This window comes from Gossypium arboreum, chromosome 13 (assembly GCF_025698485.1).
Source record: "Gossypium arboreum isolate Shixiya-1 chromosome 13, ASM2569848v2, whole genome shotgun sequence".
NCBI classification, from domain to species: domain Eukaryota; kingdom Viridiplantae; phylum Streptophyta; class Magnoliopsida; order Malvales; family Malvaceae; genus Gossypium; species Gossypium arboreum.
The window spans coordinates 118,486,847-118,510,126 of record NC_069082.1 but is presented as its reverse complement, the minus strand read 5'-3'; the positions used below and the strand labels follow the sequence as shown (position 1 = coordinate 118,510,126).

The 23,280-nt window shown below is 31.0% G+C and overlaps 2 long non-coding RNA genes across 4 annotated transcripts; both read right to left on the bottom strand.

The window, feature by feature from the left end:
- Positions 1 to 7,804: 7,804 nt before the first annotated feature.
- Positions 7,805 to 8,695, bottom strand: LOC128286918 (uncharacterized). The gene is made up of 2 exons (XR_008277606.1): positions 8,636 to 8,695; positions 7,805 to 8,011 (listed from the first exon to the last, which is right to left on the bottom strand). It is a non-coding gene; the product is annotated as an uncharacterized LOC128286918 (long non-coding RNA).
- A 5,924-nt stretch (positions 8,696 to 14,619) lies between these two features.
- On the bottom strand, positions 14,620 to 21,909 carry LOC108464275 (uncharacterized). Of its 3 annotated transcripts, none has more exons than XR_008277520.1 (5): positions 21,721 to 21,909; positions 20,652 to 21,421; positions 20,426 to 20,526; positions 15,857 to 16,073; positions 14,620 to 14,811 (listed from the first exon to the last, which is right to left on the bottom strand). It is a non-coding gene; the product is annotated as an uncharacterized LOC108464275 (long non-coding RNA). The 3 variants fall into 3 exon arrangements; XR_008277519.1 differs by lacking the exon at positions 14,620 to 14,811 and adding an exon at positions 15,627 to 15,789 and having other exon boundaries at positions 21,721 to 21,908; XR_001868262.2 differs by lacking the exon at positions 14,620 to 14,811 and having other exon boundaries at positions 15,627 to 16,073; positions 21,721 to 21,907.
- Between the last annotated feature and the right edge of the window lie 1,371 nt (positions 21,910 to 23,280).

Below are 23,280 nucleotides of genomic sequence, written 5' to 3'. Positions count from 1 at the left end.
CTATAGGCTTAGGGTTGACCATCGCCCATTGAACTAATTCAGCTGATATTTTTGCATTAAAGTTTTTTGTGTGGACTAAAACACCCTTGATTCATTAACTCATCTCGTCACGCCGGTGTAGCGACACCTTCTGGCCTGTTTCGTGACACTGATGGCAGTTTACAAGCTAAGGCTTAATTACAGGGCTGTGTCGCGACACCCTCTGGCTCTGTCACGACATTGAAGCCAGTTTGCTCCTTTTGAGTGCTCTATTCACTATGTTACAACATCGACACTCTATGTTGCAACATTATGGTCAGTCTCATGTTCCTATGCCTTGAAATGATGTCCTGCACACTCACCGAATACGTTAGCTTACCTTTAGGCCTACTTTAGCCCCTAAGGTCATATAAATGGCTCAAATTACACTTTTTATTATCTATGAACTAGAAATGAAAACTAAATAAAAATATAACTAAATTGCTATTATACGAGCTCCTTAAGTATGAAAAATAGTTTAATCTGCTACAACAAATTACGGCAGATCAGTAGTCTAAGTGATTTTTCACTTGGGAGTCTTCATGCCACTAACATAAATTGTAGGATGCTTCCAACTAGTTAATACAAATTTCCAAGCTCTTTTTTTATCGACAGGATAAATGCTCTCATTTTGATCATCTAGTAGGCATAGTTAAAGTCATCATTCTTGAGGTTCTTGATATTAAGATTCCTTCCATTTCTTAAACAATTCAATAACAGGATCTTCACCTAGTACGTCAGTTATCTAGCTTTGATACCAATTGTAAAATGTTGAGTTGTCTTTTAGTTGTTAGGTAAGTTGCAACTGGATAAACATCTGGAAGAGTAATCCACTATCAATAAATAGTAAAAGATGTAATAAATAGTAAAAGATGTGATTTAAGTTCAACTCACTCATCAAGTTGCAACCTTTGTCCAGTAAATCAATCAAAGATCACTCCCCCCACTAAGACATTCCTCTTAAAAGTTTAGTTACAAATTGAACTTAAAACAGTTTGTTTACAAAGAAATTGCATTATAAAGAAGTTCCAAATAACGAACGAATAAGTGATGTCTCTAATCCATACATAATCAAGTAAGCAAGCCTTCTTTAAGTATGCATTATAGGCTTGCAAATTTTCAGCTAGTATGAACGTGATATCCTCGGAATTGGGCTTCAAAATTACTCCTATATGGTAACAAACAAGAAGAGATCTTCAAAGATTGAACTTCTACATTCAAGTAATATGACCATACTTAAAATGCTTCAAATAAAATCTTTACTTGACTGATATTCAATATGATCCCATCTATAGAATTGCTGCTTTCGATGTAAGAAATAAAATAAAATATTCAATCAAAAGTATGCATATAATATATAAGTTGAACGTACAACCATCCAATTGCAAACTAATTATGCAATTGAGACGTGGTGGTGCAACGCAATTAGTAGTAACCCAAAAAATAAAATAGAGAGAAACAAATAGCCTTGATAGAAATGAATTTCATTGAAATTGTCATTAATTTATAGCGGAAAATATTATCTTAGTTTCCCAATTGAACAACATTATCCTTATCTTAGTTTACCGTTTACAAAACCTAAAAACGATGAAAATTCAGTTTCTTTAACGTCAAATCGTAATTTGACTAATCCTAATATAACATTGTTCTAAAAACTTAAACTACAAGGTTTCTTGCTAAATAAATAATTAAAAAGAAAACAAATTAACGAGAAAGGAAAATGACTTGATCTTATTTTTCAACCTAACTAAATTTTAGATTTGCAATTGTAACTTAGGGTAAAACAATGAGTTATTGATCCCAAGATCATCTTGTATAAACCAATTAAAATAAGCTTTAAATTCCCGATTATCCTTTTTTTTTATACGAAAAATATAACAAATAAAAAATCTCGAGTCGGTTAGTATCTTAGATTTTGTGTCCCCCCATATATTCTTTGCCTAGCATTTCCCTGTAAAAGATGGGCGACTCTTGTGCTTGTAGCATACATGGAGGATAATGATTTTGACCCTAATGAGACCAAAAAAGTATAGGGAAAGTTTTTGGTGCAATTGGTACAATCAATCAACCATTTCACCATGTGTAGAAAGAAAGAGATTACGCGTTATATTTTTGCTCATCGTCGGTCAAAAGAGACAAAAACAGGTTTACGTGGCGTATCCTAATCCAATACGGCCTTCATCACATATACGTATTTGCAGGCAGACAAACGTGCGCAGAAAGAAAATTTTAATTTGGATGTGTGTGTAATTTCATAATCATCTATATGCTATGGATGGAAACTAAAAATAGGTTTTCAAAGCAAGTAATAATTGAGATTTTGATTGTAATTGAGATTTTGATTGAGGGAATATCGACTACACATGAAACCATAGCTTTGTTGTCTTATATGTCAATATTAGCTTTGTGCTCAATTGAGAGATTAGGTGTTAATGAACAAAAAAAAAAAAAAAATTGAGAGATCGAAGTGTTAATTGTTATTCTAGAAATCTAACTAGAAACGAAAGAGGGTTGTTATATATTCAATCTTTTATACGTAAGAGATGACTACAATGTTAAAATTTGAAGTCCTTGATTAATTTCGCAACAGTTGATTTTGACTGAGCGATTTAAAAAGAAAAAAATAGAAGCCATATGGGCGAAGTAAATATTTTTTACAAAAACAATTAATATAGATTGATTATAATAATTGCTTGTTCCATCTAATCTTATTTCACTATATTACATTACCATTTTATCATTATAAATAATTTTAAAGGTGTAAAATGTAATAATCTATTTTAGAAAAAAATTATCTGTTTTGTGTTTAAAATTTTGAAGAATCATATTTAAATATTTACCTACTTTTAGAAAGAGCGAAAATATAAAAATAACTAACAAAATATAAATTGAAATGGAGTAAAGCGGGGTGAGGATGGATACAACCAACATCAATAGAGGTGGTAATAATTTTTAAGATTATACGTTCATAGTGAAGTAATATAAGTAGAGGAGCAAAGCATGTCAATTATGGAGTGATGGTGAATTTGACACCATCTGCCTTCGCCCCACTCCATTGCATCCTTAAAGATGATATATATGATATATAAACAACAAGACCCATTCACAATAGATCGAGTCACCGTTTGAATTTATTGTAAATATATTGTTTAAATTTGACTCTTGTCAGTTTAATTTTTTATTATTAAATATTATTTGAGTTTCATCAAATTAATTTGAATTAAAAATCTTGGTCCCTATACTACGTGTTAGATTGCATTTTGCCCCCTCTACTCAAAAAATAAGTAAAGTAGTCCCTATACATTAAATTGAAGAGCAAACCCAATCCTTTCGATTAAAAAATTCATTTATTTCTAATATTAAAAACTGGCATGACTGACAGAATTAGAGAACAATAACATGTTACATGCTACATGTGCCTTCTGTTGATACTCAAGAATTAGTTTTTAATAGTAGAATTGGATAAAAATTTTAAATGAATGACCAATTTACTCTTTGATCTATTGTTTTTTGAGCAAAGAAGAGTAAAATGCAATCCAACTCCTAGCATAAGGGTCTTCTTGATACTTTTATCGTGGTTTGTAGCATATTTAGACTTGCTCACAAGTTGGTGACCTGGTTCGTTTTCTTCAAAATTCAATAAAATTTTTTTTAGACCAATTCGGTATTTAAATTTAAATAAAATAATTATATTTAAATTTAATAATAAAAATATATTAATATTATTATAAAAATATTTTTATTATTTTATTATTTTTGAACTGTAAATGAACCACTTGATAAAGCCAACCAATTAAACCGGTTGAAAATTGTTTGAGAACTAAATTGTAACTCAACCCACAAACTACTCTAAATACTTTTTAACCATTAATTTATCTTAATTTATTCATGAATCGTAATTCATTAAAATTTAAATGTTTAATCTAATATTTAAGAATGAAATAAATCATCAATTGGATCCAAAATTTAACATAAAGAAATTTAACTAACCCTAATTTCTCAAAATTAGGACTACAAGTAGCCTAAAAAGAATAAAGTGGGCCCTTTTTTTATATATAAATGTTTGTAAACTGTGACCTTTTTGAAAGATTAATTGAAGTTGTCTATTTTGTAGACAAAAAAATAAACATAAAAGGAAGGGGAAGGGCAGACTTTGTTGAAAACTAAGGTAGTTTTAAGGGGATACAAATATCACCGTTTTCGCTTCTTTATTTGACTATGTTTCACAATATGTCCCATTGACAACAATTGACAACAATTGACAACTTTCCTCAAATAATTACATCTCTCTTCTCTCTCATAATAAACTTATTGTTTTTAATAGTTTTTCTTAGACTAAATTATTTAACAAAGTTTAAAATTTTACATTATTTGTGAAATAATTTATTTTAAAATAAGAAATATTATATGAATGTAGCATAATTTAGTCTTCAAATATGAAATTATAATCATTGTAAAACACTAGCATAAATTCTAAAAATCATATAAAATTATTGAAACTGAAGAATTTGTTCACATGAAAGTAACTAAAAGTCTATTATTCATTAAAGAAAATTGTTGATATCATTGTTCCGAGGGTTGTTTTCTTATTTGCAATTTGTACATATATATATATATATATATATTATTAAGTATAATGTGTAAAATAAGACATAATTTATTAATTTGTATTAACTCACATTCGGATGCAAGGGCTTCTAGTATAGATATCATCTTTGTCATCATCATTAACTTCTAAATTGTTCCCTATTTGAGGATCATTGTAAGATGTACTGAGAACCAAAGAATAGTGTCCTTGCAATAAATTGTATCAGATTTTCAAGTTTAACTTATAAGGAAAAAAAAATTTATTAATACATCATTGTGATGCAATACCTTAAAATCGGACTTCTGTAACTACAAATTTTTTAGTTTTGTAGCTCAATTGGCTCAACTTTAAAAATATATGAACATAGAATCAATCTTTCAAAAATATTTTCAATCTTGGCATATTCATATTATGCAAGATTAAAAAATAATAAGTTATATCTCTTAAGACATATTCCCCAAGCGGCGAATGGGGTGGCGTATGGGCTAGCGGTTTGGGGGCGACAACTTGACTCACCGAGGTACTGCGTGGAAGAAATCCCCTCGAAACTGGTATTTATTAATCGAAGACAATGACAAAGGTTAGAGGATGCCTGGTAGGTAGTTGTGCACTGAGACCAAAGGATTGCAGAGCTGGTTGAAACTCCGAACAATCTCAGTGGGTAGTGAGGATGGATGGTAAGATTTGGTAAGGATGTAAGCTAAGAGTTGTCAGTTCTCACACTAGTCATTATCTGATGCAGAGAGGAGAAATGAGTTCTAGAGAAGGCTAAACTGCTATAAGGTTTTGTTTGCTTAAGGTGAGTTTGGATGAGCGATGCGTTTACTTGCTGTTAATGTAAAAACAGTGATGACGGTGAAATTAAAAATTGTAACAATACTGTAACGTGAGATAAAAAGTAAGCTAAACATACCGCACCGCATCCAATCCCCCATCCAAACCCACCCTTAGTATTGTTTAAGACGTTTTAATTTCCCATTTCAAATTGTTATTTTTTTAGGAAGTTGATTATTATTTTAGGAGCCCAAGGCACCGCCCATTCGATCTGCTACTTCTTTGACAGCTGGACAAGATGAAGAGCTTTAAGGCATTGTTTAGTCTTTTCAATTTTTTAATAAATGCATTAGGTACTTTACACCAAAAAAAAAAAAAAGTTATATCGTATTATTATATATTGTTATATAAACTCATATTCAAGAAGGGTTGCAATTTAATCCGAAATGTCATTCACCTTTCAATCGTTGGACAAAAAGTGCAGTATCCAAAAAAGTTTAGATATCAAATTAGGGAAAATGGTATAATTTAGATACCAACTTGTAACTTAAATCTTCAAAATATAATTAGTTTCATCTAAGCTTTTCATGTTAAGTTGTTAACTATAATTTAACTCATGGTAGTGTCTTTACATTATTCTCAATGAGAAAATTATTATCAATATATAGTGTAACGAGCCATTTTTGCTTGGGCCAAAATCAAATTAAAATAAAATAATAAAATCAAAATAAAATTAAGAGTAAATTACATCAATAGTCACTCGATTTTAGGGTAGCTGACAAAACAGTCACCTAGGTTTCATTTCAGTCACTCAACTTTGAAAAAATAACAAAACAATTACTAACGTTATTAAAAAGTGACAAATCAGTCACTCATTAACGTTTCATTGACATGGCCAATTATCTTGCCACGTAGGACAAGTAGTCAAAGTGTCAAAAAAAAAAAAAGATGATTGGGCATTCTTTGTGCATTTCTTCATTTTCTTCTCATCTTTCTCTGAATCTTCTTCTCCCTCAACCTCTTTCTCTTTATGCTTAATGAACTTCCATTAATGATTTTGTAGATGGTTCCATTAACGATTTTGCTTCATTAAGAAAGTGAAAAACAAATTTCAATGCTAATTCATACGTGAAAATAGATTGCAATTGCATTATCTGAAAGGCTTTCAAAGTAAATCTGAAGCAAGCAGAATTCGATTTCTCATTTGCTACAAATATGTCAACATAAATTGAGGGGGAAAAAGGAGATTAAACCAAACTACCAAAGTGTCCAAGTCTCCCATCAAAACAATCAAAGGATTCAACTTTTGACCATAATAACAAAAACCCAGATACTAAAACATCACAGGAATTCAATTTAAATCAAGAAAAAAAAATAAAAGCACGTAAATTTCCAAACAAAACAATGTAAAGATCCAAAATTTGACTAAAATAAGGAAACCCCAGATTCTGAAACACCACAATAAAATTGAAAAACAAAAAGAAACTTACAAAGCAATAAATAAGTCAATGGTGAAGATATACTTCTTCTTGGATACCATGTAACCCAAAGCAACGATAAGTAGAGTCCTTGAAGGAAATGCAAGAAGCCTTAGGACCGAGGATCCTATTAATATCGTTCCTGTTGTAAAGCTCATTGTCAAATCCCTCAGAGACCTTGATGGTCTTTGAAGGATCACCATCTTGAACAATGATGAGATGGTAAGTGTAACGCCCCCACGCCCGAAACCATCACTGGAGTCAAGCTTGAGGTGTTACTAAACTTATCTTACCTTTTAAACAACTCTAAATCACTTATTTTAATTTTCGGAATAAACTATTTTTCTGCGTCATGGTTACTTAAAAATTCATTTCTCGAGTTTCAAAACTCGAAATTAAGATCCGTAAATTTTTCATGAAACTAGACTCATATATATATCTACTAATTTTTTTCTAGAATTTTTGACTTAGCCAATTAGTACAGTTTATTAGTTAAATTTTCCCCTGTTTCAAAACTCGACTGCACTGACCTCTTCTTACTACGAACCATTTTTCTTCCTGTAAAAAATTCATATGACTAAGTCGTTTGTTTCTCTCAAAACTAGATTCAACAAGCATTCTAACCATATAAATTATACCTTCTAATTAGTTTTTTACAATTTATGGTGAATTTCCAAAGTTGAAACAGGGGATCCAGAAATCGCTCTGACCCTGTTTCACTAAAACTCAGATATATCATAAAATATAATACTTTTACCTGTTTTGCTTATTCCATAAGAAAATATACATAATAAGCTTTAATTTCATATATTATTCATCTTCAAACTATGTTTCTACAATTTTAGTGATTTTTAAAGTTACATCATTTCTGTTACTTGAATCTGTTTTAGGTTACTTTCACATTTTTCATAATTTTCATGTGATAATCATCATTCAATCATGCATATTAATAAACATGTATATCATCAGCTATTTTCTTAGCTAATCACTAGCAAGTATTTACACATCATTCATTATTCATATTATACCAAAAGTAGCTAAGTTTCTATACATGCCATACCCAAAACAAAACGTCTAGTTATACCGAGTTATTTCTTTGATAGTGTGATCGGCCTCCGACATTTCCTTCGATCCCCGAGTGACTAGATAAGTACTATAAGAAGAAGAAAATAAAGAGAATAAGCACTAGGCTTAGTAATCTTACAAGCAAATAAATCACAACATTCAACATAATGAATAATTATGCATAATATCATCTAACATCATAAATTTCTTTACTTCTCAATTTCTATCTTCTTCTTTATTCCCTTACCTTCTTTCTTACCGACCTTTCCTTTTCATAAGTATAATCTACTTTTCCTTTGCTGTTAATTCACTGTAATTTAACTCGTATCCTGACCCGTTGAACCACTCGGAATACTAAGGATACTAGGGTCGTTCCTGTCTATCAATATCCTGCCAATGCCATGTCTTTGACATGGACTTACATGAATTATTCCTGTCTCCAATGCCATATATAATATGGACTTACATGGCTCAATCCTGTCTCCAAAGCCATATTTCTAATATGGACTTACATGGCTCATTTCTGTTCTGTCCTGTCAACCCTAATATCCTAACATTCCTAGGGTTCAACCGGGGCTTTCTAACACTTTTCCTCTGTCACTTCACCTTAAATTCGACTTTAAATATTTTCATAACATAATATATAAATGCTGGAAATTGACAATAATAATGTAAAATAAAATAATATTGCATTTATTTACTGTAAACTTACCTCGATACAAAATGTGACTAAACTTTACAATTTAGTCCTTTACTTTTTCTTTTCCCGATCTACTCTCAATTTCGCTCTTCTTGATCTATAATAGCAAATTTAGCTTATTTAATATCAACATTTATCAAAACAACCCTTTACTCAAATTTTGGAAAAATTACATTTTTGCCCCTAAACTTTCACATATTTGCACTTTTGCTCCAAGGCTCGTAAATTAAACTTCATCCTATTTTCTTATGTTTATGACATGCTGATCATTTTTCCCTTCTATGGCAACATCAAATTCACACACTAACTTGTACTTATGACTATTAGGTATTTTTACCGATTAAGCCTTTTTACTCGTTTTCACTTAAAACCAAGTAGCACAAGTTGTCTAACATAATTTAAAACTCATATTCCATCATAAAACATCAAAATACACAAATTTCACCTATGGGTATTTTTCCAAATTTGATTCCTAACTTAAATTATTGCTAGCATAAGCTTTATCGAGCTACAGGGACTTCAAAACGTAAAGATCATTAAAAGCGGGCTTGGAATCACTTACTATGAAGCTTGAAAGTTGAAGAAACCCCAGCTATGGAGAGAGGTAAGGTTCTGCTGGTAACTTGAAGAAGATGATACAATTTTATCATCTTTTTACCTTTTATTAATGTTAATAACCAAATGACCAAAATGCCTCTCCTTACTAAACTTTCAAAAATTCCTTCCATGTCCTAATTTTGTCCATGAACTTAAAATTGGTCAAATTACCATTTAAGATCTCCTAATTAATATTCCAAAATAATTTCATACTAAAAACTTCTAGAATGCAAGTTTTGCAAATTATTCGATTTAGTCCCTAACCTCAATTTAAGCACTTTATGCATAGAATTTTATCACGAAATTTTCACACAATCATGTAATCATACCATGAACCTCAAAATAATAATAAAATATTTTTTATTTTATTTTTTTTTTACCCTGAATTTGTGGTTTCGCAACCACTGTTCCGTTTAGGCCCTATTTCGAAATGTTACAGTAAGGCTGAAAGAATGGCCTCCACATCTCAAGAAAGTCCAAGTTCCTTATGGTTGGTATAACAATGTCGAGCTCATCTTTCAGAGAGCCACTGCTGGTGCTGCTTGTTTGTGTTGCTATTGCGTGCTCTGTCATTTTCACCGCAAAAAGAGAAACGATAAAGGAAAAGTGAAAAAGCGAGGTTTTTCTTTCGTAGTTATTTTGAGGATTGATTGAGAGGAAAAGAGCTTGTATGCTAATATATGGAGAGGGAGACTGAAGAGTAACGTGAGAAACGAGTGAGGCTGCACGATTGGAGGGAGATACAAAGGACAGAGACAAGTTAATTGGCCACGTCAGCTAATTAACTGCCACGTCAACTGTTCCATTAAGCCTGTGACGGAAAACGTTAATGAGTGATTGATTTGTCACTTTTCAATAACGTTAGTGACTATTTTGTTATTTTTCAAAGTTGAGTGACTGAAATGAAACTCAGGTGACTGTTTTGTCAGCTACCCTAAAGTTGAGTGACTATTGGTGTAATTTACCCTAAATTAAACAGTCCAGTCCAGTTAGAAACCCAAAATTTTATAAACCCAAAAACATTACAAGCCTATAGCCCAAAAACTTAAAAATTTTCAAAAAAAAAAAATAGAAACCTTAACCCTAATGCCCTCATATGCTCGCACGCCTCCCTCGATCGTCCTGTCGGCACCTCGTCCTAAGGCCTGGCACCCTTGACTGCCATTTCACCGAAGACACCTTCCAACCGCCGTTGACTCTCCAAGAACCTGCAAAAGAAGACCAAAAAAGGCGCAAAAACAGGATAGAAGAACTGTAGCAGAAATGAAAGTGAACAGTAGTTGTAGAAGCCCAAATTGCCCGGGCCCGATTTCATCAAAACCCAACCAAACCTCTAAACCCACTAAAACCCTTAACTCATGACCCATTTACATCTACCCAAACCCATTACAAAACCTAAACATTAAACCCAATTCAAAAGCCTATTAAGCCCCCCCCAAAAAAAACCTAACCCAAAAAAAAAAAAAGAAAAAGTAAAACCTAACCCAAAAAAAAAAAGAAAAAAGAAAAACCTAACCAAAAAATAAAAAATAAAAAAACCTAGCCACCTAACCACTTTCCCACTTGCCCCATTTTTCCTCCCATTGTCTACCACCACCACCTACAAAATAGAAAAAAAAAAATAGAAAATCATGTAAAAGATGGCTATAAAAAGCCATTCAAAAATCATGTAAAAAGAAGGGGGGAGGGATTTTTAGAAAGATTGAAAAATGAAAAAACACAAAAATCCCTTCAAATTTTGAATACAAAAAAAACATCAATAAAAAGGTTGCATTTTTCCTTTTTTCCTCTTCTTTCAAATCTTTTTCTTTCTTTTTGTGTTGTTTTTTTCTTTCTTTATATATACATATATTGTTAAGAATTTTTTTCGCCACCGTAGGCGTGGCGGTGCAGTGATGCGGAGACCGACAATCGGTAGGTGATCGGCCCCTTAGCCGGATTTCCTTTCCCCCTCTCTTCTCTTTCTTTCCCCTTTTTTTTTTTAGGTATTTTATATATATTATGTATATATTTTTAATGCCATTAGTTATATATTTCTTATGTATATATTCTTAAATACTATTATATATACATATATATATTTTAAATACCATATTGTGTATATATTATTATTACAAATTATTACTATTGCTAGTATTATTATAACTATTATTATATTAGTGTATATTTTATGTACATATGTATATATATATATATATATATTTGTACATATCATTATTTTATATTATTGTTGTAAATTTTTATGTATATATTTTTATGTACGCTTCCTAATATTTTCTTTTATTGTAGATATTATTATTATTATTATTACATACTTTTATTATATGCATATATATATATATATATATATGTATTTTTATGTACATATTATTATTTTATATTATTATTACCAAATATATCATTTTTCCTATTTTATTATTAGTACATATTTGTTTTTATTTTGTAAATATCATTATTATTGTTATTCTAATATTCTAGTATTCCATGTTAATATTTTTCATTAATGATATCATTTTTCGCATCCTTTATCTATTTTAATTTCTCACTTTAGGAATATTTTTCTCATGTTTTAATTAATTTCAAAAATAAGGCAATGTACTGATTTAATATTAAGCCATCGATTTCATCACTATGTTGGGTGAAATTCGTCGGCTTGTGTTAAAAAACGGGACACCCTTTCTAAAAAAAAAAATCAAAAACTAAAATATCTCTCGTCTTTTCAACCGGATCACGATTAAATATTATATTGAACTCGTATTTTTGAAAATCAAGTCAACACATGTTCAATAAGATACCAATTTTGGGCGTCGCGAGGGTGCTAATACCTTCCTCGCGCGTAACCGACTCCCGAACCCAACTTTACTTTGGCTTTTAACGTATACCTAAATTTGGCCTTCTTTTTGTTTTAAAATAATTTTATTAGGTGTCCGATCACACCTATAAAAAAGGATCGGTGGCGACTCCCTTTGTTAATAAAATCGAAAGTTGGTTTTCAAATGTTTAATAAATCGCCACAATTAGCGACCAAGCGAAACTAAAATTTTTTTACGTCACATGATGGTGAAACAAGAGCCAAAACAACAAGAGAGCGTTGTAAAATCGGCTATAAAAATCCATGAACAATGTATTTTTTGTTTTTACAGAGAGAAATACAAAAAAAGAATAAAAAACAGAGAAAGAGAAAAAAATTAAAACTATAGTTTTATCCAAAGGTAGATTTTCACTTTTTTTCATAGCCTATTTATTTCGAATATAGTGTACATACATATATGTATATATATAAATACAAATTTTTTACCTTTTTTGAAGATCGGGGAAGACAAAACCAAAAAGTTTCTTCGATTTCTTTCGATTTTTGTGAGGCTCGTGGGTATTTTGATTTCAGATCTGGGCCGAGGATGGTAAAACGATAAAAAAAGGGCTATTTTTTTACTCCCAGCCACCGTGGACGATGGCGCCGTCACCGGCGACCGACGGTCAAAAATCGGAGGGGCTAGAGAGAAATTAAAGGGGCCCCATTTTTTTTTTTAAAAAAAGAGCAGAATGAGATTTTTAAAATTTTTTTAGCTTTTATAAGCCTTATAAATGGCATCGTTTTAGGGTCGATTCTAATAGCCCAAAATGGCGTCGTTTCACCTAGGATCTGTGCGCCGACCTAACCCGCTTAGAGGAACCATTGGTTTTGGACGAATGGGTTATTTGAGCTTTTGGTCCTTCCGCTTTTGCAGGGGGTTTCAATTTAGTCCTATCTCATTTTTTTATTTTTAAATTTTACCACAAACTTTCAGTTCTGTTCCACTTTGGTCCCCAGACTATTTTAAGAGAGGGATTCCTGAAACGACGTTGTTTCAGGTGACCCGATGACCCGAATCCGGCCCGACCCGATTTAAGGACCCACATGTTTTGATAGGGATAGGGTCTCTTTGTTTCTTTGGTCCTTCTATTTTTAATTGTTTTTAAAATCAAGTCCTATTTCTATTTCTTTTTCTTTTTTATTTTTAACCTTGCAATTTTATTTTTATTTCATTTCAGCCACTCGACTTACCAAGGGAAATGGCACAGGTTTTGGGATATTTTCCCAATTAATCCCTTTTTTTTTGCGCATTTTGAAGTGGTCCTTTATATTGTTTTACTATTTAATTAATTTTATTTTATTATATTTTATACCTGTAATTTTTCTAAGTTATAATTTCATCCTTGGTTGTTTAATATCAACCCTTTATAGATTTTATTTGTATATTATTATTTTTACTTACTTATTTATGTATTTTTACATGTATATATATATATATTTTCCTTTTTTCTTTTCTTTTCTTTTTATTCTTTTCGTATTTAAAATTCATATTATTCTTTATTTCTTTATTTGCACATTTTGCTACTACTTATTGTTATTATTATTATTATTGTTGTTGTTATTCATTTTATTAGTTATTTTATTTGTTTTTTTCTTTGATTGTTCATATTAAAGTTAGTATATCATGTGATTATCGTGAATTGTTTTATTAGCGAATTCATATTATTGTCATTTACTAGTGCAACACTTTATTCACATATCATTTTTAATATTACACTAATACTCACCCAAATACGCAAAATTTTTCAAATAAGGCGATGTTTCGTATTTGGGGATTCAAGAAAATTGTACCCTAACTTACGGGGTTTCGATTTTCTTGTTGAACTTAAATAACCGAACATCCTTTTGAAATTAAAATACATGAGATTTTAAATAAAAAATAAAAGACAAACTCATCTTCGAGGATTCAAGGTGTCGTGTCCTAACTTACGGGATGTGGCATTTTGTTATCTTGAGACGAGAGGGTCTTTAATATTTGTTTCGATTTATTTAAGATTTTTTTAATTAACATTAATACAAAAAGGAATCGTATTTTTAAACTATTTTCAAATTTCCAACTTTCGACACTAAGACATGAAGTAATCAGCTAGGTACCAATTTTGAGCGTCACGAGAGTGCTAACCCTTCCTCGTGCATAACCAACTCCCTAACCCATTTTCTAAACTTTGTAGACCAAAAAATCGTTGTCTTAAATCAAACATTTTATTAAAACGATCAAATTACAAGGTGACCCGATCACACCTCATAAAAAGGATCTGTGATAACTCTCATTTTTTGTTTTTAAAATAAAAGTCGATTTAAAAAAATGATTTTGACATATAAAACAAGAAAAATTACCTTTTAATCCGTTATATATTTATAAATATAAGGTTCATCAATGTTGTATTCAAATTTAAAAATTTTGATCGTTTAATCAAATCTTAGATTCTATAATTAGGATGCCTTGAGTCATTAAATGGATCTTAACAATTTACAAATTTTATGCTTTTGACATTTAATTATATATCTATTGGGTTGTATCATATAAATATTTTAATCAAGATAATTATTCAAGAATGATGTCTTAATATTCATTTAGCAGATTTCATAATCGAGAGTCACAATAATAAATAAAGATAATGTGGATAGATTTTAGCATAGATACAAGCAAGAAGGTTTGCTCCTCAACTTTCTATCTAGTTCGGTGTAAGACTAAGTTATTAATCTCTTGGAAAAAGTCTCACCTTCCATTGCAATACTATATTTAACAAAATAAGTAAAATGTTAATGCAATAAAAAAGAATCCAATGCAAAAAAATTTATTACAGTAATATAAAAAATAAAATTAATTGACAATATTGAATTATGATATGCAATACGAAAATCTACTGGTTCTTATGAAGACTCCAATTTGGGTCTCTTTGAAGAAGTTTCAGTTTCCATTGCGAAATTGTATCTAATAGAGTAAGTAAATTGTGTTTGGAGTCGATTGTATTTTGTCCCTTTTATTTAAAAATAGAAATATTAATTTTTATAGGTTAGATTAAAGAGTAAATTAGTTCTTTTTTTGTTAAAATTTCATCCATGTTTACAGTTAAAACTGATCTTTATATTTTAGTATGCGGTATACATAATATGCCACATGTCATTATCTTATTATTCCGCTAAACATATTAATATTTAACGATATAAATAAATTAAATTTTATCAATTCTCGACCTTGGTAAACATATTATGGTAACTTTATTAAAGCATGCCTCACAATATAATTTATTCAAATTATAATGGATTAAAACCCTAAAATCATGCTCCAAATTCGGTAAAAATAACATGAAAAATAATTTTATTTTAATGAATTATAATAAAAGGTAAAGTCCTAGCAATAATACTATTAGCGTGACTCAAATTCAGGTTATATATAGAGCAGTGAACACATTGATCATAAAGTCAACATATAGGGTTTGCTTATTATATGTTTATTAAAGGTGGTTTGTAATTTCCATATTTAATTTTGTTTATATGTTGATTACATAATTTAAATTATAGTATTAAAGAAAACCGTTACAGTACATATACGGTCAAAATAGTATAATAACATAATTTAATTAAGTTATAGCTCTAATAAAATAAAAATTTCAAAGAATTATGTTGGGTCAAAAAATATAATGAAATCAATAATGGACTGTGAAGTAAATTTTAATTTTCTAACATGCATTTAAATTTTTTTATTGTGAACCTGTTGAAATTAAATAAAAATTAGTATCATAAACGCATTTGAAAGGAAAAAAGAACCATTATATTACCTCGTGATCGGACCATGGCTTAGTGGACTCCGCCTTGTGAAGATGCGGCCGAAGTTAATGTTGGCATGGCATGAAATGCAGAGACGGAATCTTTTGCTTGCGGTGCCATTATTCATGACCATGAAGGGATGGTGCTAATCGGTTTTGCTTGTTTGATTGCCGAGGCTTTCGTCGCTCTTTCAGTTAAGGTTCTCGCTTTGGTTTGTGCTTTTTAGCCCTAAAGAAAGGTTTTCCTATAGTTATTTTCGAGTCTGATTGTATATCTATTGTTAATAAATTTAATAGTCAGACTCTAAATTTATCTCTTTATTGTCGTGTCGTTAGAGAAGCCTTAGGTATTTGTGATTCTTTTAATATTGCTCATAGTCAACCAATTGCATTGCTCATTATTTGGCACATTGATTGTTACTTTTAAATATGGTTTAGACTATCCAAATTTCATTCACTGATTAGTGTTGGATGATACCTTTTAATTTAATATAGTTGGACTCTTTTAGGTGTTTTCTTTAAATAAATAAAAAACATGATGCAATAAAAGATCTATTATATTAACTAAAATATACTCCTCCCTATGTTCGAAAAAATTAGAGTAAATTTTGAACATACTATTTATATTAATTATATTAAGATATATAAAATAAATGGAACAAGCATCATGTCTGCTACCCTAGCACGCAACTATCTATTCTTTGTGGCAAGTTTTTAGGTTTTATAGAGTTTTTTGTTTTTGCTGCCGGCAGTCATCTTTAAAATCCTCTTTAAGTCTTTATAAAAGGGTTTTTCACGCTGCTTGAAATTTACCTGCATCTATGGAAACTGATTTTGCAGGATTAACGCTCAATGAAGAAGAAGAAACAATTTTACAAATACAAGTCGATTCGAATACAGAAAGAGAAGAGGGGGCTTTTAGACTGGTGGGGTGTTTTTTAACAGCCAGTATTATTCACTTCCCAGCAATGAAAAGCACTATGGCTAATTTATGACATCCTATTCGAGGTGTTTAAATTCGAGATCTAGGGGAGAAAAGGTATTTACTTCAATTTTTTCATGTTATGGATATGGAAAGGGTTTTGAAGGGGTCACCATGGACTTTTAATAATCATTTATTGGTGTTATACAAGCTGCAATCGGGGGAGGATCCATTAAAAGTCCCTTTTAATTTTAACACCTTTCTGATAATCTGGCTATGCAATTGGGTAATTTTATAAGGAATTTTATGGAATATGATGGCTTGAATCTGGGAAAAGAAAATCAAAACTTTATGAGAATATGAGTCCAAATAGATATTCGGTGTCCTCTTAAAAGGAAGAAACAAGTTATGTTTTGTGGTAAATGCTCATATGTTAGATTTAAGTATGAAAGATTATCCTTTTTTTTTCTATTGTGGTTGTTTAGGTCATAGTGACTCTTTTTGTGAAGCGAAGATGACGTTAAGGGTAGAAATTAATGAGATGGGTTGGGACTTGTTATTGCGAGCATAATTTCGAAGAGCCCAAGCAATGACTAGTTTTTGGCTACGTGAGGAAGGAGAATGAGTACTGGGTGGAAACAACACCGGCGGCCGAATACAAAGATACAGTAGGTGGGGAGCTGGTAAAGAACAAGGGTATAACAAGGTTATTGACCCTATTTTGGGTTTTAATTTAGAAGGAAGAACGTCCTCTTCATGACAAGAAGGGGAAAATTCATTTGCTCAAACTACAATGGATCATGATCTGGAAGATGATGTGTTAATAGGTGAGTAGGGGAAAAAAAGAACTAGGGGGAGACTGAAGAAAACAACATTACGGTGATTAGAAATAGGAGGTTGTTGGAAATTAATCATTTATCATCGACGATTGCCAAGAGGTAAGCCGATTGAGTGCAATAAAAATCTTAAGCTAGAATGTCTGTGGTTTGGGGAATCCACGGGTAATTCAAAGACTTCGGCATTCGCTAAAGTTTACAATCCTCATATGATCTTCTTCATGGAGACAAAAATTAACAAGAGTCAAATAGAAAGAGCTTGAAGGAGTTGTAGTTTTCATAATGGTATTAATGTTGATCCGATTGGCTTTAGAGGAGGATTATGTTTAGCATGGCGTAAGGATGTTAATATTATGCTCTAGAGCTTCTCAAATTGATATATTGATGTGATAATTGAAGATACAGATAATAGAAACAAGTGGAGATTTACAGATTTTTATGGTTCTCCCTAAACACAAGATAGGGATGAATCATGAAATCTTTTAAGGCACTTACGTAATGATAGAGAGCCTCCATGGCTGGTTTGTGGGGATTTTAATGAAGTTTTATATGGTTTTGAAAAGAAGGGAAGCTTACCTCGAGATTAGAAACGAATGGAAGCTTTTCGAAAGGTGTTGAAAGATTGTAATCTGGTTGATGTGGGCTATTCAGGAAACTGATTCACTTGGGAGAGAGGAAATTTGCCGAAAACGAACATTCAAGAAAGATTAGATAGGGGAGTGACAACTGAAGAGTGGAAATCTTTATTTCTATATTCCTTAATTCAACACCTTCCTCACTCTTTTTCAAACCATTGTCCTCTATTCATTACTACATAACGTGAAGTTAAAAGACAATTTAATAAAAGTTTTAAGTTTGAAGCTGATGGGTTTTGGAGGAAACAATTGTTGAAGAGGTTTGGCATATTTGGGAGAATTCCATAGAAGATCTACTGAGCAAGTTAGAAAATATGAAAAAAAGGCTTAGAGAGATGGGTTAATTAATTTCGACGCAACAAAAAAATAAAAAAGGAGGTATTAACTTCAAAATTGACAAAATTGTTTGAGTCTGATAGAAGTGATGAAAATTTGGCAGAACTCATTGACACAGATCCAATTAAATTTTGAGATAAAGAAGGATGAATGCTACTGGGAACAGAGGGCTTGAATAAACTGGTTGAAATTTGGAGACGGAAATACTGCGTTTTTTCATAAGCAAACTACACAGAGAAGAAGAAAGAATTTTATTCACAAAATGTAGTTTGAAGATGGTAGGGTGATGGAAGGGGTTAAGGAAATGGAAGAAATTGCTAGATCGTATTTTCAGAAGTTATTTTCAACAGGGAGGCAAGGAAACTATGAATATATCTTGGCAGGGATTGATTGTTGTATTTCTGATGAAGACAATTTTAGGCTAAAAGCGAGCTACACTAAGAGGAGACACGAGAAGCATTATCAGAACTAGGTCCCACAAAAGCACTAAGAGAAGACGATTTTCTGGCCTTATTTTATCAAAGGTGTTGGTCGATCATCAGAGAATATGTTTCAACTTTTTGTCTTCAAAAACGGAATGCATGTATGGATATAAATTCGATCAATAAAGCAAATATTATGCTAATACCGAAAATTTCAAACCCTTCTAGTAGTATTCAATTAGCTTATGTAACATGCTTTATAAATTGATAGCTAAGGTCATTGCTAATCGACTTCGGGTTGTGGTTGATAAATGTATTAATTTAACACAAAATGCTTTTGTACTTGGGAGGTTGATTTTTGATAATGTGTTATTGGCTTATGAAATTTTACACACATTAAAGCATAAGAAGATGGGGAAAAAAGGGGTTTATGGCGGTGAAATTAGATATGAGCAAAGCATACGACAGGGTTGAATGGAATTTTGTGGAAGAAATAATGAAGAGAATAGGTTTTGATCTAGGATGGGTTGATTCTTTAATGAAATATGTGTCTACAGTATCGTATTCGGTGGTTTTCAATGGACGCATTAGGGAAATTTTTCATCCGACTAGAGGACTAAGACAGGGAGATCCCTTGAGTCCGTTTCTATTTTTATTTTGTGGGAAAGGTCTCTCCAGTATTATGAAGCTTACAATAAAAGGAAAAATACTTAAAGGAGTAAAAGCAAGTAAAAGTGGGCCACATATTTCACGTCTACTATTTGCAAATGATTGCATTTTGTTTGGAGAAGCTACTGAAAAATGAGCGCATTCTTTAAAGCAGATTTTGAAAGAATATGAGATTTGTTCAGGTCAATGTGTTAACTATGATAAGTCAACAGTACTTTTTAGTACTAATATGAAGGATGGGGAAAAACCATCAGTTTCGAGTGTACTTGGAGTACATAGATCAAATGATCCAGAACGATACCTTAGTCTCCCTAATATGGTGGGAAAAAAGAAGAAATGTTCATTTCAAGTCTTGAAAGAAAAATTTAAACAACGAATTGATAACTGGAGTATAAGGCATCTCTCTCAATAAGGAAAAGAGGTTTTTATAAAGGCTATACTACAATCCATTCCAACTTATACTATGGCTTGCTTTCTACTCCCTAAATCTTTATGTACGGATTTGGAGGGTATTATAGCTAAATTTTGATGGCAAAAAGGTCGAGATAAAAAGGGCATCCATTGGTGTGCCTGGAAGGAACTATGCTCATTAAAAGAAGATGGTTGTCTTGGTTTCCAGAATCTTGAAAATTTTAACATAACGTTATTAGCAAAGCAAGGTTGGTGTCTTATTAATTTTCCAAATTCTTTATTAGCTCGCGTTTTGAAGGAAAACTATTATCCTAACTCGAATTTCTATAATACTCAGTTAGGGAATTTACCTTTGCTTACTTGGAAAAGTGTCTAGGCAGCAAGAGGACTTTTGGAGAAAGGTCTATGCTGGAGGGTTGGAAAGGGGGATCAAATTTTCGTTTGGGATGATCTATGGATTTCAAGGGATGAAGCAGACAGATTATAAAACCAAGACAACAATGAAAACATCAAGTTAGTATCAAATTTAATTGAGGCTACCAACAGGACTTGGAAAACAAATGTTATTATAAATACCTTTCATACGGATATTGCAAAGAAAATCATGCAAATTCTTTTGGCAGAGACAGCATATGATGATTTTCAAGTGTGGAAAGGCGAACAGTCCGGTGATTTCACAGTCAGAAGTGCCTATAACTATTACAGGAGACTAACTTGGATCCTAGTAATTATATTATACAACCCGAAACAAAAAATTTCTACAAAAAACTGTGGAATTTATAAATCCCCTCAAAAGTTACAATAACAGTATGGAGAATTTCCTGGAATTTTATTCCTTCGTTTGTCAACCTCAAGTAAAAGAAAATGGTGATGGATGCTTAGTGCCGTCAGTGTCATCAATATAAAGAAGACAGTAACCATATTTTTCGACACTGTCCTACAACAGTGGATGTTTGGATTTATTTAAATCTTTCATGGGTTCTTAACAACGATATTCACAGAATGGCTTACCTAGGTTTTTAGTCGGGGGACTAGTGAACAGAATTGGCTTTTCTGTTGTGGGCTTTGGTTAATTTGGTTCAATAGAAATTGATTATTGTATGAAAGAAAAAATGCGACAAGAAGAGACATTTCGAAGTAAATATGCAGTTACATTTCTGAGTTGGATGGAATAAAAGAGAAGAAACTCACTTTTCAAACTGACAGAGGCCTTCAACATGTTAATCAAAGAACAAGGGTCACAATCTATTTTGATGCAGCCTTTGACCAACAATCCTTCAGATCTGCTTCGGGTTTGATTGTACAAGATGAGGGGGTGAGATCTTAGCATCAAAGACGGTCATTCACTGCGATATAGCAACTCCATTTGCAATGGAAGCACATATAGGGTTACAAGCCACGAGATTAGAAATTTATATGGGTTTAAACAGACTAGAAATAGTGGGAGACCCAAAAACTGTAATAAAGAAATGCCAAAGTACAGATATCGACAAATCGACCATTAGAGCACTCATCAGAGATATTCAAAAAAAAAAAAGAAGAAGCTAAATTTCAAGAGATAGGGTTTCATTTTATCCCTAAAACAGAGAATACATATGCCCATGTCCTTGCGAAAGAGGCTCTCAAGAGGGGAGAATGCTATTACCTGTTGGGAGGAGTTCCAGATTACGTTAGCCATGCTCTGGAGAAACTTCGGCCAAGGCAACCAAATTGAAAGAAAAGAGAAGATGAAACTCCTTTAGAAATATGTAGCAAAAAATTAAAAGACACTTTGAAAACTGCTATCATTAAAGACTGGGCCAGCGATGTGAACAAACAAATGACTAATGATATCCAGCTGTTGATTTGATTGGTATAGGATAAGATTAGGTTTCCTCTTTTTAGTTTAGTTAAGTCTGAAGTTATGGGCCATTTTTGAACGATTCTAGGCCTGCTTTCTTTGTTTTTGTTTAATAAGCTTCTGCTTTTCTTTATTTGTTTAATAGGCTTCTGCTAATGGACTACAGTCCAAAACTGTTAATATTATTTTTTTAATTAATAAATTTCAGTCAAATCTTTTCAAAAAAAAATTATATTAAGATATAATGATTTAATTTTCATGTTAAAAATTAAAATGAAAATTAAGCCCAAAAAAGAAGGGCAGATAGGGTCTTGCGTTGGAATAAAAATTGCATTTTAATCTCTTTAAAATTATTAAATTAATAATTTATATATAATAAAATTGTATTTTGATTCCTTAAAATAAAAAAAATTATTTAATATTTTCAAAAATAATAAAATCATAAACTAATACATGACAAAATTATATTTTTAATCTCTCAAAATTTATAATTTAATTTTGACTTCTCTTTATAATTTTCTAAATTCACCTTAATGAAAACACTTAACTTTAAAATTACTTAGATTTAAATTAAAATTTTATTTTAAAAATATTAATTGAATAAAGTGTAAGTAAGATGAATATTAATTATTGGATCATCTAGATAGTATCATTACTCAGGAAGAAGAAGAAATTACGAGTAAATCTGTGGAAGCGGTAGGCCACCAATTCCAATCTGTGAAAGGAGTTGAACAAATTAAAATATTACATTAATTGAAAAAATATATATAAAATTATTTATTGGAAACATATATGATTTTAAATTTGTATACCTTATATAATTTATATTTAATAAAATTAAATATAATGCTCAAAGTTAAATAAAAATAAAATGATTAAATTGACCAAAAATCATACATTTTAGAAGGAAAAGTATGATAAATAATAGAATAGGTAATCTTTAGTATTTTTCAAAGAAAATACATGCACTTGAAAGTTGGATACAAACAAATATCGGTATAATATATATAATTTTCTTTTATTAAATTTAATGTCAGATCACTCATTCAAAAAATGCATGAATCACCCTCATTAATGCATCAGTTGGATACTTCAAAAAAGAATAAAAAATGCATGAATCACACCCACAGTCATGTATTTTCTTGCAATTAGAACACCTTTAAAAGCAACAATCAAGGAGTCATACATAAGTTTTGTTCCAATTCTATGATATTATTTTCTTTTCTTGTAATAATTAGGTATATTGCGTTTTCATTGATGATCAAATAAATATAAAGATACCAAAAATAATATATTAAATGCCATTTATATAAGCTACCCTTCATGTTAGCTTTGTCAATTTGACAATAACACGTCATAAATCAT